We start from the raw sequence: 14,354 nt of genomic DNA, 5'->3' as shown, positions 1-14,354 counted from the left end.
CATGAAATAATGGATGTTATCTCCAAAAACCGGGTTTTCACAATCCAGCTCTTTGGATTTCACCATCTACTTTCTTTCTCTTCATTTTTCTACATTTGTTTTAATTATTTAACATTTAGCTGTAGAACTTAGACTGATTCCATCTTCCCTATTATTTAAATGTGATAATGACAGATATATTTTTAAAATACAATTGTTCTTTTACATTAGCAATTTATAAATTACTTTATTTGCATCTTATCATTGGACATATATTTGGCTTTGTTTGTACCTTGTTAGTTTGTCGCCTAACCTTCTTATTAAGATAACAGGATTCCAAGGTCTCTTCCAAATAAAAAATTCTACATTGAGGAACGTGCTATATTATTTATTTAGGAAATTTTATCTAGAATTGTTTACAGTACAAATATTTTTTTTAAATCTTGAAAAAAAGAGATAAAAACTATGAAGACTAGAGAAATAGCTCACTTAAAATCAATGGCACTTGGAAGGAAGAGCTGAATAAATGAAAGAGAGGTTTTATTTATCCATTTTAATATTTTTCTTTGATTTATCCCAATAAAGATAGTAGAATTAACTTATATGAACTTATGATCTTTCTCATATTGTTTCCATCATAAAGTATCAAAATGTGCAAAGTGAGGAAAGTGAATTGAGCAAAAGGACGGTGAGGGAATGGAAACAGAAAATAAGAATCAAAAGACCTACATAACGGTCCTTCGAGAATAAGAGTCGCTACAACAATCTTAGAGATTTCAGTGAAATAAGTGCCCTCAAGATGTCGTGGGAGAGCTAATAAATACCCAGACACTACAATGTTACAGAATTTTTGTAGAAAATAAAATAAATATTTAGAAGACTTCAGTAGAACACTTTATAGAACCATGAAGGAGACAATGTACTACACATCCTTTGAATAGGTTCAATAATTTTGTTGATTAAGCAACATATATTTCACTATTACAATACTCTATCTCAAGTGACTGCTCCATCTAATAAAGACATTTACCAACATAAAACAGAAAGTTATGGAAAAACTTGGATTGCAGTGTCCTCAAAGGATTAGACTCTAAAATAAATTTGATCATCCATGTGGAAAAACAAGGCCCGTGTCTATCGGGAAATCAATTAACACAATCATTTGAATGAATTAAATAATATTGTTTTTCATTGAAGTATACTTTTTCCCATTTAGTGTGCTTCCATCAGGAGTATTCTCAGTACATATTCACAATATTCAGTACAGGAAGGAATACTGGAAATTATAAGATATGAACTGAAATGAAATAGAATCATAGACCCAAAGATTGTATTATGCATATGGTAGGTATAAAGTGATTTTAATTGATCTAATGGATCTATGTAATATAAGAACACATATTTTATTAACTTGTAATTAACTAAGTTAAATTAAACCCCTAGAAGCTATTTCTTTGGCTGAATTAAAAATTCTAACTAACATTAATTTTAGCCTTTAAGTTTGTGATATTTCAGAATACATACAAAATCAAGACATGATTATATCTGCAGAATTCATACAGTTACCATTTTAGTCATTTCAAGTATGTGAATGATGCTTGCTTATTTTTGGACCTGGAAGGGCTATTGCTATATTCAGTTGTTAAGAAGGGAGGCATGAAATGTATACAATGTTGTCATGTTACCTGGTGAGTTACACAAAAATAAAAGCCCGTGTACAATGTAGATTTTAGATATCAAATGAAGGCAAGTCATTTTTCTTTTCCCAAAATTTTATGAAATAAACAATCAAGTGCTAGAGAAGGGGATCCAATTAGGTCAATTACTATGAGGAAAATATTATTTTTTTAAAAACCCAGAACAAATTAACATAGGAAAATCACACACTGGGCAGTTTGTAAAACATGACATTCTCTTTCACACCTAGTCTGCTCTATGTATACTGTTCTTTTTGTCTAGTTCCCTTCCCTCTTTCCTGCTAGGATACACTTATTTATGTCTCAAGACTCAGGTCACATGGCACCACCTTGGTGATGCTTTTCCCCCACTGTTCTAGGCACAATTGTATTCAGTTCTGCTGTAATGACTGTTTTGAAAATGTAAACACCAAAACAGTTGATATGAAGGAACAATTTGAGATTGTTTATGTGCGGTTTCCCCCATGAGAAACATGAGGTGAATGCAAAAGACAGTGCCAGCTAAACCTGAGATGAGTAGGAATACATGAAATGCACTCATATGCACACCTCAAACATGCTACCTCAGTTCATTGGGTTAGGAGCCACATCCATCTGCATCTGCTACAACCTGCCCTCGATTTCAGCTCACTGTCCTTCCTTTACCCTCAGTAACACAACTACAACTCTTCCAATGTCCAAGCAAACTTCAAATTTTAAGGTAAAAATACCCTATGTATTCTGTTACTTATGTATTTCTTAACTATTAGTATATTTAAAAAATGCTACCATTTTTATTAGGTTCTTAGCATTTAAAAAAATATGTCACTATTGAAATTTTTGAGTGCTGCACTCCAAACCTTGATTTTCTCACTGGCTCAGTAGTTTTCTATTGCACAATTTTCCACAGTGCATTGATTTTTGGAAGAGGAAACGTTGTGTCATAGCAGATGCTTCCTCTTCTGTGATTCACTGGTACTTAGTGTATTAGGTTGCATTTATTTGTACACTTACCTATTTTCTCCCCTATAATATGCAAATGTGCTGAAGTGGGAAGGAATCAGGTACTTGAAAGAAGCTGTTGAATATCATTATGGCTGAAAAGTTCTGAGTAGGGCAACTCAGTGAGGGTGAGGGGTAGCAGAGTAGAACAGGTAGGAGTTGGGTAAGTGCAGGGCAGAGACTGGGCAGTAACCTCACCTGGTGGTCTGGAGTTGATGGATGATAATGGAGATGGGAAAAAAATGGATTGCTCTTTCTCCTTCCCCTCCAGTTAATCACCAAAATCCATCTGATTTCACTCCGTAACTGCTCTTTTATTCCTTTTATCCATGTATCTTATCAGTTCTAGCTCAAAGCCTCATTATCTGACGTCTTGATTACTGTAACAGCCTTTTTCTCTTCTGCTGTGGACTGAATGTTTGTGTTCCCCCCATCAAATTCATATGTTGAAGCCTTAACTCCCAATGTGATGTTATTTGGAGATGGGGTCTTTGGGACGTAATTGAGGTTAGATGAGGTCATGAGGGTGGGGGCCTCATAATGGGAATAGTGCCCTATAAGAAAAGACACCAGAGCAGGGGGTGACATTCAGCGGCTGTCCAGGGCGACGGACCTTCCAGCTTGGAATCATGGCCCAGTTTGTCCATAACCTCGCAGAGAAGGCCCCTTTGCTGGTGAATGCTGCTGTGACTTACTCAAAACCTCGACTGGCCACATTTTGGCACTATGCCAAGGTTGAGCTGGTTCCTCCAACCCCTGCTGAGATACCTATGGTTATTCAGAGCTTGAAAAAAAATAGTCAAGAGTGCTCAAACTGGTAGCTTCAAATAGCTCACAGTTAAGGAAGCTCTGCTGAATGGTTTGGTGGCCACCGAGGTGTGGATGTGGTCTTATGTCGGTGAGATCATGAGCAAGCGTGGCCTCATTGGCTATAATGTTTGAAGATCAATCTTTAACATCTGTTTATATGTGGCTTATTATTTGAGTGTTCTTGGACCATGTGTGATCAGACTGGTATTTGAATAAAAGAAGATAATGTATCAAAAAAAAAAAAAAGAAAAGACAAGACACCAGAGAGCTTGCTCTCTCTCTGCTCAAGCACAAAGAAGAGGTCATGCAAGCATACAGTGATATGGTGGCCATCTAAAAGCCAAGGAGAGAGACCTCAAAATGACATCTACCTTACCATCACCTTGAGCTTGGACTTCTAGCCTCCAGGACTTGCAAAAATAAATTTCTGCTATTTAAGCCACCCAGTCTATGGTAATTTGTTTTGGCAACCTTAGCTAATACGATCTCATAAATACAAACTCTACCTTGATATGTATATAAGATATGTACATAAGCAATGCAGAACTTTTGAAACTCTTGATTGGCTTCCCAAACCTCTGGGATAAAATTTAAATATCTTAACATGTCATACCAGTTCTGTCATGATTTTAACTCTACAAACCTCCCAGCCTTAACTCTTGCCAGGACCAACCTCCCCGTTGCCAAATTATCTGTAGTTCCTTACACACACATCATATACTGTTTTACCATCAATATTCTGTTCACACAACTTCTCTGTTTACAATGCCATTTCTCTTCATCTGTACGTGTGAATCCTCTAATTATCTTTAACAGCAGCTCAATCCTCAACTTCTCCAGAAAGTTTTGCTTCAAGCTAGTCTATGCTTCCAGAATTCTTGCTGCATGGCCTCATCATTGCCTTGGATATATCTTTTTAAATATTTGATCTTAAGTTCCTTGAGGGCAGTGATCGATCACTTTCCTTTTCCTAATTCCTTCTATACTACCAGATACATAGTGGGTACTCAATAAATATTTATTGAATAAATGCAAATGTTCCCAGCATAGTGACTCTGCCCAAGTTTCATATCTTCAATAAATGACAGTTGTTGCCATTATTTCTGGACACATGAATGGCTAGTTTAGCATTCCTCAGGAAATATGAAAATAACAAAAGACACTCAAGAAAGAACTCCATGTTGAAAGAGATTTAAGTACTTTTTCTGACCTTTTGTGGCCTCCTTTTGAATTCTTTATCACACACCTGCTGTTGGTTGTATTAAAAAATGCTACACATTGTGTAGGACAGACAAGGTCTTGTGTATAGAAGGAAATCCATAAAGCTGACAATAAGCCATAAGAATCAGGAAGTGCCCGTTCTCATAGAGAAAACATTAAAAAAAGTGCGAAAAGCAAGGTGGCCTTGTATAGCTTACAACATAGGTGGAATTTGAAATTTGGAAATAATGATTTTGTTTTTTCAGTTGGCTGAAAATTTGAGAGAAAAGTGACATCAGTTGACTTCACTCTGAAGAACACATTCTGAAAAATCTATAGCTCTAGCAACCCAAAGAAGTTCAACCTCCCATAAATGGAGAACTGGAAAGTGTTTTTATCTTCCACCTGTGCTTTACGTGTTTGTTTCTTGAAAAATGCTGTCTGAAGTGTGTAAAAGGAAAGTGGTTCAGGCTAATAATGTAGCCTAGAAGTACATGCACTGAAGGTACATTCAAAATGTCATAAAAAATGTCATGTAGGGGCCACTGCTCTAAGTTTCCCTTAAAACTTTTTTAACTGAGAAAGTAGATGAAGTAATTGCATTTTGTACTTTATTTCATTGCATAAAATATCAATAAATGCTGCTGGTTTTAAGCATTTTCCAATCAGAAGCAATCTTGATTAATAATTTAATTAGATCTTTTGTTGTGATCATTAAGAAACCGGCAATTTATTTACTCTTGATACTACAAGATAATATTTCTTAGTAAGTAATCTCTCCTTATTTTCACATACCATACTTTCTTTACTTCCTTTTAAGATTATTAGGAGTACCTTGACCAGGTTTAACTTTTTCTATCATCTCCAATATATATTAGTACTGTCTGAAAAGAACTGAACCGTGTAATTCATAATGCATTTTACTAAGGTCACAATTTTAACTCCTTATTAGCCTATTTGATAAGGCTAACCAAGAGCAAAGTTTATCCAGGACACTGACAGGTGGAGAAAAACAAGTTCTGCCTTTTGGCTGAACTCAAATGTTTCCACCTTGATGAAATCTTTCTGCTTCTTCATTTCCTTAATTCCATATTTCTTCCTCCAAAATGCAAAAGTGCATGACACTTATCCATGTATATGTAATCAAGCCTAAGCACCTGACAACATTTTGAAAGAATTACAACTTCTGCATTCATTTTGTGTTCCCCCATAACTGCAAGCACAGAAGTTCCTCAATAATCATTTGATTGAGGCTTAACTATGGCATAACTAGCCATTATTTAACTTAGAAGAATCTATAGCACTGTTTTAGGATCTGGTGGGGCCTTAAATTACCATCTGCTATTAAGCATAACACATCAAAAACCATGGAGACAGATTCAGATATCTCATGGAGTCAGTCTGCTCACGTGACTAAATGTTATTTGGGACATGGGATTTGGGATATGGTTTTGACTACAACATGTTCATAAAAAAACCCACAGGCAAAAAAGCGTGCCTACAATCAGGCTTTGCACACTTCCTGTAATCCACAGACTAAGACTTATTTCTGCCATGTGGACATCTATAAAAATCTCACAAGCAATTTGGAGGAAGGAATGAACTACACTCTAATTAATCACAGTATAAGCAACCCACATTCAATATCCATATTTCTAGATCAGTGATTCATCGACTTTGGCATTTCTGGTTCAGAAAAACTCCAAAAGGGAAAATACTCTTTTAAGTAAGGACATTAAAATATAATATCTCTTATCACCATTGTTTCATAAAGAAAAAATTATCTAATGTCTATGAACTATAATAAAAATGCATGGGTAGCATAGCATCTGTGGAAAGCGGTAAGCTAGAAAAGACAGACTTTTCCTAAGTGTCCATAACCATGAAATATTAAGGGATTTAACAGTGAAGACAAAGTTAGCCTTTCAAAAGAAAAGAAATGTTTGAATCTGGTATTCTTTGTATTTGAGGTATGAATATCATCAAATATTTGTTCCCTAAGTCAAATACCAACTTCTAGAATTTCTTTATTTATGAGTACCCAGGATATGCTAAAAAGAAAGAAAAAGTTTAGGATAAAAGATGAATTGTCCTGTCCACCAGGATTATTCAGTCTCAATGAGACAATGATAATAAAAACGACCTTTTTAGTACTTATAAAGTCCTGTGTAACCATCCCAACTGTGCAATTTGGCCTGTGGAAGAAGTAAAAAGGGCCCAGAGAGAAATACAAGAGAAGGGAACATTTAGACTGATGTTGAAGAATACAGTAAGAATAGAGATAGCGGTGGGCAGGGAACAGGAAATTCAGGTCTAAATCTAGTCTTCCACTGAAACCTGTGTAATCCAGTAATGCCCACCTTTCTGTGGACCTCAGTGTAATCACCTCCAAATGAGAAACCTGATCTGTCAAACCTTAGTCTAAATCCTCTCCCAATTCTATAAATTCTTTGTTTGTTTGTTTCTTTGGGAGAGAGAGACAGAGATAGCAAGAGAGAGAACAAGCTGGGAGGAGAGGAAGGAACAGGCTCCTGCTGAGCAGGGTGACCCACATGGAGCTCGATCCCAGGACCCCAGGATCATGACCTGAGCCAAAGGCAGACACTTAACCGACTAAGCCACCCAGAGAGCCCCCTGCAATTCTACAAATTCTGTAACTCTTTTTTGATACCATAGTCAAATTTGTATAAAGCAAGGTCTTGGCAACTTTCTCCAACAGATATAGATAAACGCATTTCTAGAAACCAGAACTTCTTGGTGAGATTACATTATTAAAATTATCACTTTTTTTGGAGTCGTCTCTTTAAAAAAGGTAAGAACCCTGATGTTTCCTTCCTGAAGCTTCTTCTGAAAGGAGAGTCCAATCAGAATTGTTAACCGCTTTACAAGCATTGTGTACAAAATGAGTTGAATGCCAGGCAGAAAGAGTTATGAATAATTTCTTAAATGTGGAAAGCATAAGAATCACACAAAAGATCTTTGAAGTTCTTTAAGTGTCTTTTCAGGGGAAAGAAGATAGAACTGATCTTGAGCACAGTATCCATAACCAGGATCCCAACAACAGTGGGAGATCAATGCAAAAGTTGGAAGAAGATGGGTCTTTTTTTTTTTGTCGGTAGGAAACAGTTAAAGAAGATGCCTAAAGGGAGAAAATTAAACCCTGCTGTGGAGGAACAGGCTCTCAAGAATTTTGATATCAAATAAGCAAGAGTCAGCACCAACCGCCTAGGGGTGTTTTGAGACTAAATTAAGGAAGATGAATATAAAAAGAATGAAAGGACTAAGAATCAGTTTAAATGCACACTTTTAGTTTGCCAACTGCTCTATTTACAGAGATGCATAAAGAACTAAAATATTTAAAGTTAGTGTTTGATGGAAAATAAATGAAGTTATGCTTATTTAATAATTACATAATCTTAAAAAGAATTTGTCATTTAATGGTCTATGGTATGGAGACAGGGCAAAAATTAGACACACCTACTCTAGTAGTGATGGAAGCATGCCATTTACTTGAAGCCTGGACTGCAAAAGGTAAACTGTCTTCTTATATTGAAAGAGTATTATAAATCCTTAACATTTACTTTAGACAGAGTTGATCATAAACATGGTCAGAAGTATATGAGTGTTCCAAAATGGTAAGGCCCAAATGGCCCTGCCCAAGTAGAGACTAATTATGATCCAATGTAATGTCAGCACTTAGCCAAAGGGGGCAAATACTATGTTACCTTTGGTTTAAAATACAGAGTCCAAGAGTGAAGAATAGGCCCTGTGAGATGGGACAGAGCAGGGATGGAGTGACAAAGCCAACACTAGACTGGAGTTCTGGCTTCTATTCCCAGCTTTCTATCACCTGCTAGCTGCAATTTACCATCATATTGTAACAGCCCCAAGGGCAGGACCAAGTTTTATATTTCTTGCATGTAGCATAGTACCATGAACATTACAGTGATCTTGGAGTTGAAAGAGTAATTGATGTGTGTGCTTGCAGTATAAAGTGCCTGGTGGAAGTTTGAATATTATGCTGAGAAGACTGATCCTGGGCAGCAAGAATATGAATGAATGAATGAATGTGATGATTCATTTCTATAAATGAATAAATGAGATGTTGAACAAATCACTTAACCTCAATCAGTCCTCCTTCCAAATAACTCATTTATTAGTGAATCTCTCTGATTCTCGATCGTTTACTTCTTGACTTCTTTATGGCGTTTGATTTTGTAAGTTCTTTAATATCATTCTCTGTCTTACTGGGTCCTTCCTGAGCCCTAACCCTGGTTTTGTCTCACTCCATTATAAACCAAGTTGTAATATCAATCATCATAAGTAAAATTACTTTGTCATCTTTAAACCCTCCCTCACATTCATCTACCATGATGACTGCTTTATCTAAACAGTGTCTCAGCAATCTGCTTCTCTACTTCCCACTGTAATTACCCAAGTTTAGAGAATAACTTTGAAGGTGGCCTCACTGCCTTAACAATCTGACCCAAAGGGTCTTTTCAGCATAATATTTGAACTTCCACCCTGTATAAACTTGGCACTTTATACTGCCACCACACGGATCAAACACCCTTTCAACTTTGAAATCACTGGGTCTTTATCCTGCCGCTCTGTTTTAAATGATAGCCTACGTCCCCTTCTCCAATACCCCTCCCCTATGAGCACCCCAGGGTTTTATTCCTTTCAAGACCTTTACTCAAAAGCTTCTTACTCCGTGAACACGTCTTTCTTTCAGGCAGAATTTATTAGTATTTCCTCTGGGCTTCCACAGTAGCGTCTGGCACTACTGAAAAGACCTGAAGAGACAATGTGAAATAAAGTCTTAATCATGTTTGAGTCCTCTGTACCTAATGCAGTGACTACTCAATAAACATTTTCTGATCATCATATACCTTGACAGACACAGACTTCCATCGTAGGCAATGGTAGTAATTTATAAGACAATTGCCTGCTAGTAACATGCCTTTTCTTCATCCAAGGCAGTAAGCCATGGGAGAAAAGTAACACAGAGTCTACAAATAATTGCCTGAAAGTTAAAAACAGTAATGGGAAAGCTTAGGAAAGAATTCATGTCTCAAAGGCACTATTTCCTCACAGAGCACCACACACTCCACGGCCTCTGTGGAAATACCCACTGTTCCCAATTCATTCTCTAAAAACACCACCGTCTCCTGTGGTGTATATGAATATAGGTGCAGGGCTTCGGAAGGCATCCCTATGCACCACTGACCACTAAGGCACTTGGAAGGACTGGCTGATTTGGGGTGGGATCAGCAAAGGTACAAGATAGGCCAGTTACATTCTATCATACCAGAAACAAAGAAGCCATCAGAGATGACTTAAGTCATCTAAAGCAGGAGCCAATTTGAAGTGGTTCTCACTGATTAAAGTTGGAATGGTTTGAGGAAAAAAAAAAGAATAGCTGTAATAGATTAAAAACATTAAATATTTAAAAACATGAGTTCATAATGATAGTAGGAAAAATACTTCATCAGTCACCTTTAACTGATGTTAAAGAACCAGCTCATTATTTTGAAAACTTATCAATATTCAAGCATTCATCTTGATTTTCCTATACTGCACTGCAGCATAACTAGAGTTGATCAGAGAAAGTTTCCTTTCACAGAAATATTATAGTAAATAAATTAAGAAGGAATAATAGAAAATCAACATTTTGGAGTCCTTGATGAAATACTAGATTCAGGCAATGATCATAAATGGTCATAAAATCCAAAAAAAGGGATAAATAGCATTAGTGTCTTGATGGACGTATTCCAATACTATAAAGTATTCCTGTCAAAACTTGAACCTCAAACTGATGAAGTCTCTAGATTTAATTAGCAGTTTATAGGAAATACAAAGGCAGTGGAAAAATGATTTTTAAAAATTAGAAGATTAAAATTGAAAGTTCCATAAGTCATTCACTCATTTTTCTTCCACAAATGAATTAAATTAAAAAAAGAAGAGAGGGAGACACTATCTCTCTGTTTGAATAAACCTACTCCACTTCCTCCCTTTACCTAACTTAAATTTATCTTCACAACTCAGCACTTCACAACTCAGCCCTTAGTATTAGGGTGTGTAATCAGATTATTTACCTGTCTCTCCTAATAGATAGAGCAGAGACAGTGACTTGTTAATTTTGTATTATTAGCAACTACCAGAATGTCCAGTACATGGCACATAATAGATGCTCAGTAAATGTCTGTAGAATAAATAAATGAATGAACTCCAAGCACCATTGACTTGCCATTTCTCTCAGCTTTATAACTCCTTTTTTCATCTTACTTGATCTAGGAGTAGGGTGCTAGAGGTAGCAATGGAAGGGAAGATGGGAAAGAAGTTTTTCATCTGATCCCAGATAAAGGTTTGCAAAGTTAACCTTTTATCAATATTCTCAATACTCGCCACACATTAGTATGGTGGGGGGAAAATTTAAAAATACAGTCGATCACATCTTCAGAGATTCTGATTCATTTGATTTTGGATGGGATTCAGGTATAAGATTGTTTTTTTAAGCTCTTGAGGAGATACAAGTGTGGGACCAGCAAGAAGAACTGCTGTGTATCCATTTTTCATGCCTTTCCATCCCACCCTGTCTCTCAAACTCTAACCTCTCTTTGAGTAGAGAGTTCAGGGCTATAGCCTCAGATACTAGTCCAGAGCTTAACTCATAGTGTTAACTATATCTCTGTGTGCATTTGTGTGTGTGTCTGTGAACACATGCATACTCATTTCATATATATGTTTTGTTCATGTGAATTAATATGAAAGCCCTTTTTCAAGAGAACATCTTCACTCTGGTGCTTCTCAGATGTAAGTAATACAGGCCATGAGGCCAAGAGAGAGAAAAATGGGTATTTCATAGCAGTGCAAAATGTGTTATGGAATGCTAAAGCTAATTCCTAATGTAAGAATAGAATCCCCCAGGGTTAGCAGAATCAAAGTTCTGTTATCTTTGCTTTACCAAGAAAACACATGCAGTTCCAAAGTCTGTCAATGCATGTGCCATTAAGGTGGTTGCTGGTTCTCAGTGTGCTAAGCCCAAACACATCTACATTCCAAAAAATACTCGATTAAGCAAAAACTGGTCCAGTACTGCTTTCCATTTCTTGTTACCAGATGGTTCTTTTCAGCATGATCTCTCATTTGATGATATAAGAGAGCTGAAAAATAGCTTAAATCAGATGGCTTAATCAAGACCTGAGCTCTTCTTTATTTTTTACTATGGAAAGTTTCAAAAAAATGCAGAAGTGAAGAGATTAGTGTAATGAATACCACACACACATCATCCAGCTTAAATAATTATCAGCTCAAAACAACTTTGTTTTTATCTACTGTCCCGCCCCAGATTATTTTGAACCAAATCCAGATGTTACATTATGTTTCCCATCAGTATTTCAGCATGCATAACTAAAGAATAAGATTTTTTTCTTTAAACAAAACCACAATACTATCAGAACATCTACAAATAGTGGCAATAATTTCTTAATACCATCAAAATCCAGTTAGTAGTCAATATTTCTTTGTCTCAAAAATATTTTTCCTTATACACTATTCAAATACAGATCCAAATAATATCCATAAACTAATCATAGAGTTAAATGTGTATTAATGTGACTGTAGCATAGAGTGCAAGCAGTTCCAGAAACAATGTCAGAAATGAAAGCACATTCCTATTATGAAAGGCATGATAAACTAAGTGAAGGAGTTTGCACTTTATCCTGAGAGCAATGAGAAACCACTAACATATTTTAAGAATTGAGAGACATGAGTATATATAAGACGAGAAGTAACTGAGTGAAGTTAAGGGGGCTAGAAAAGAAATCACGTGTTGAATCATGGGTTTCATAGCTCACACATTTCTGGATGGACTCTTGTGGGAACCGAAATTGGAGGTCTTGTAAGATCTTGAGGAAACCAACTTTTAAATTTGGATAACTGTAACTAGTGTGGGTCCACAAGAAGAGAATAAAATAAAAACCTGAACATGACTAAATAGAGCTACTCCAAGTCAAAGAAAAGACGGAAAAAAAAAAGTTTTGCAGAATTCTTTCTATGCTGGCCAGACTAGCTTATCGGGGAACAAAAGGAGCAAAATCAAGAAATATATGAGCATACAATTAAGTGAAGGTCTCAGTTGTTTCTCAAAAAAATGTATGTAATGAAAGAAAAATATACATAAAAAACACCCTATTGCTATAAATGAAATCCATGCCTACAACAAGAAAGCTCAGAAAGTCTAGAAATTAATCCTGGACACATTCAAACAAAAGAATGGAAAAATTGTTACAATACTAAAAATCATGTTTGATTTAAAGACCAAATAATTAAACCAGACAGGACTACATATACTGTATAATTCACAATATTGCCATCCAAAATTTGCACAGTAAAAATGGAACAGAAACACTGGCAGAATGAAATAGATTTATCCAAAAAGTGGGGGACTTTAATTCATATTTCTTGACCTATGGCTCATCAAGCAGACCAAAAATGGTAGGAATTTATAGGCTATACATATAAAATAAAATTCATACAGTAAGGCATTTTAGGTGCATATGAATATATTAGATACTACACTCTGAACATAAAATATGCACCTTCTGGGGAACGTGGGTGGTCAGTTGGTTAAGTGTCTGCCTTCGGCTCAGGTCCTGGGATCCAGCCCCTGTCAGCCTTTCTGCTCAGCAGGGAGTCTAAGAGGGAGTCTACTTCTCCCTCTGCCCCTCCCCTCCTCATACCCCTGTTCCTGCTCTCTCTCCCCCCTGCCCTGCTCATTCTCTCTAACAAATAAATAAATAAAATCTTGAAAAAAATATGCACCTTTTTCCAAATTTTCTGGGACATATATTCAAAATCTGTTCTATAGTAAGCTTCAACTATAACTTCAGTGAATTCCATAATTTATAAATATATATACCTGGTTCTCTGATGACAATATCAAATAAAAAATGAAAAACTAAAATCCCCTTCAAAAAATATCTTCAAATAGAGACCTGGAATCTAAGGAAAAGAAAAAAACAAAATTATAGAATTTCTAAAACAGAATGAGTAAAAAACACTAAAAAGCAGAATCTATAATATAGGTCAAAGTTGTCACTACAAAAAAATTCATAGTTTTAAGTACTACATATCTAAATAAGAAAATATAAATTAAATGAGTTAATTAGTAAACTAAAAGACACTAAAACTAAAATCAAATGAGTCTAATGAAACAGATAAGAAAAACTAATGAAGGTAGAAATTAATGTCATTTAGAAGGTATGAATACTGTAAAACGAATACATAAATCCAGCATGTGGTTCTTTGAAAGAAATTATAAACAGATAAACTAATAAACTAATTATGAAACAAAAGGAGAAATTGCAGAGTTAGAAATATCAATGGAAAAAATAATTAAAGAGAGAATTAAAATAATTCACCATGTTCTACTCTATGTACATAAATTTGAAAATTTAGAACAGGTATCTTTTCCTCAGAAGGAACATTTAGGGGCGCCTGGGTGGCTCAGTCGGTTAAGTGTCTGACTTTGGCTCACATCATGATCTCAGGGTCCTGGGATGGAGCCCAAGTTGGGCTCCCCGCTCAGCAGGGATCTGCTTGTCCCTCTCCCTCTACCCCTCCCATCACTCTCTCTCTCTCTCCCCCCCCCCCGTGTCTCTCTCAAATAAATAAATAAAATCT

General features: G+C 36.0%; 1 protein-coding gene and 1 pseudogene across 10 annotated transcripts in view; one reads left to right on the top strand and one right to left on the bottom strand.

Annotated features, from left to right (window-relative positions):
* Positions 1 to 14,354, bottom strand: part of RALYL (RALY RNA binding protein like) — a 682,789-nt gene that overhangs the window by 214,770 nt on the left and 453,665 nt on the right. The gene's annotated exons all lie outside the window — the stretch shown is intronic.
* LOC112823193 (ATP synthase F(0) complex subunit g, mitochondrial pseudogene) lies at positions 3,287 to 3,712 on the top strand (annotated as a pseudogene).

Source organism: Callorhinus ursinus, unplaced genomic scaffold (assembly GCF_003265705.2).
Source record: "Callorhinus ursinus isolate GAN/ISIS: 27379988/994484 unplaced genomic scaffold, GSC_fseal_2.0 scaffold5, whole genome shotgun sequence".
Lineage (NCBI taxonomy): Eukaryota > Metazoa > Chordata > Mammalia > Carnivora > Otariidae > Callorhinus > Callorhinus ursinus.
This window is presented reverse-complemented; position numbering and strand designations above follow the sequence as displayed.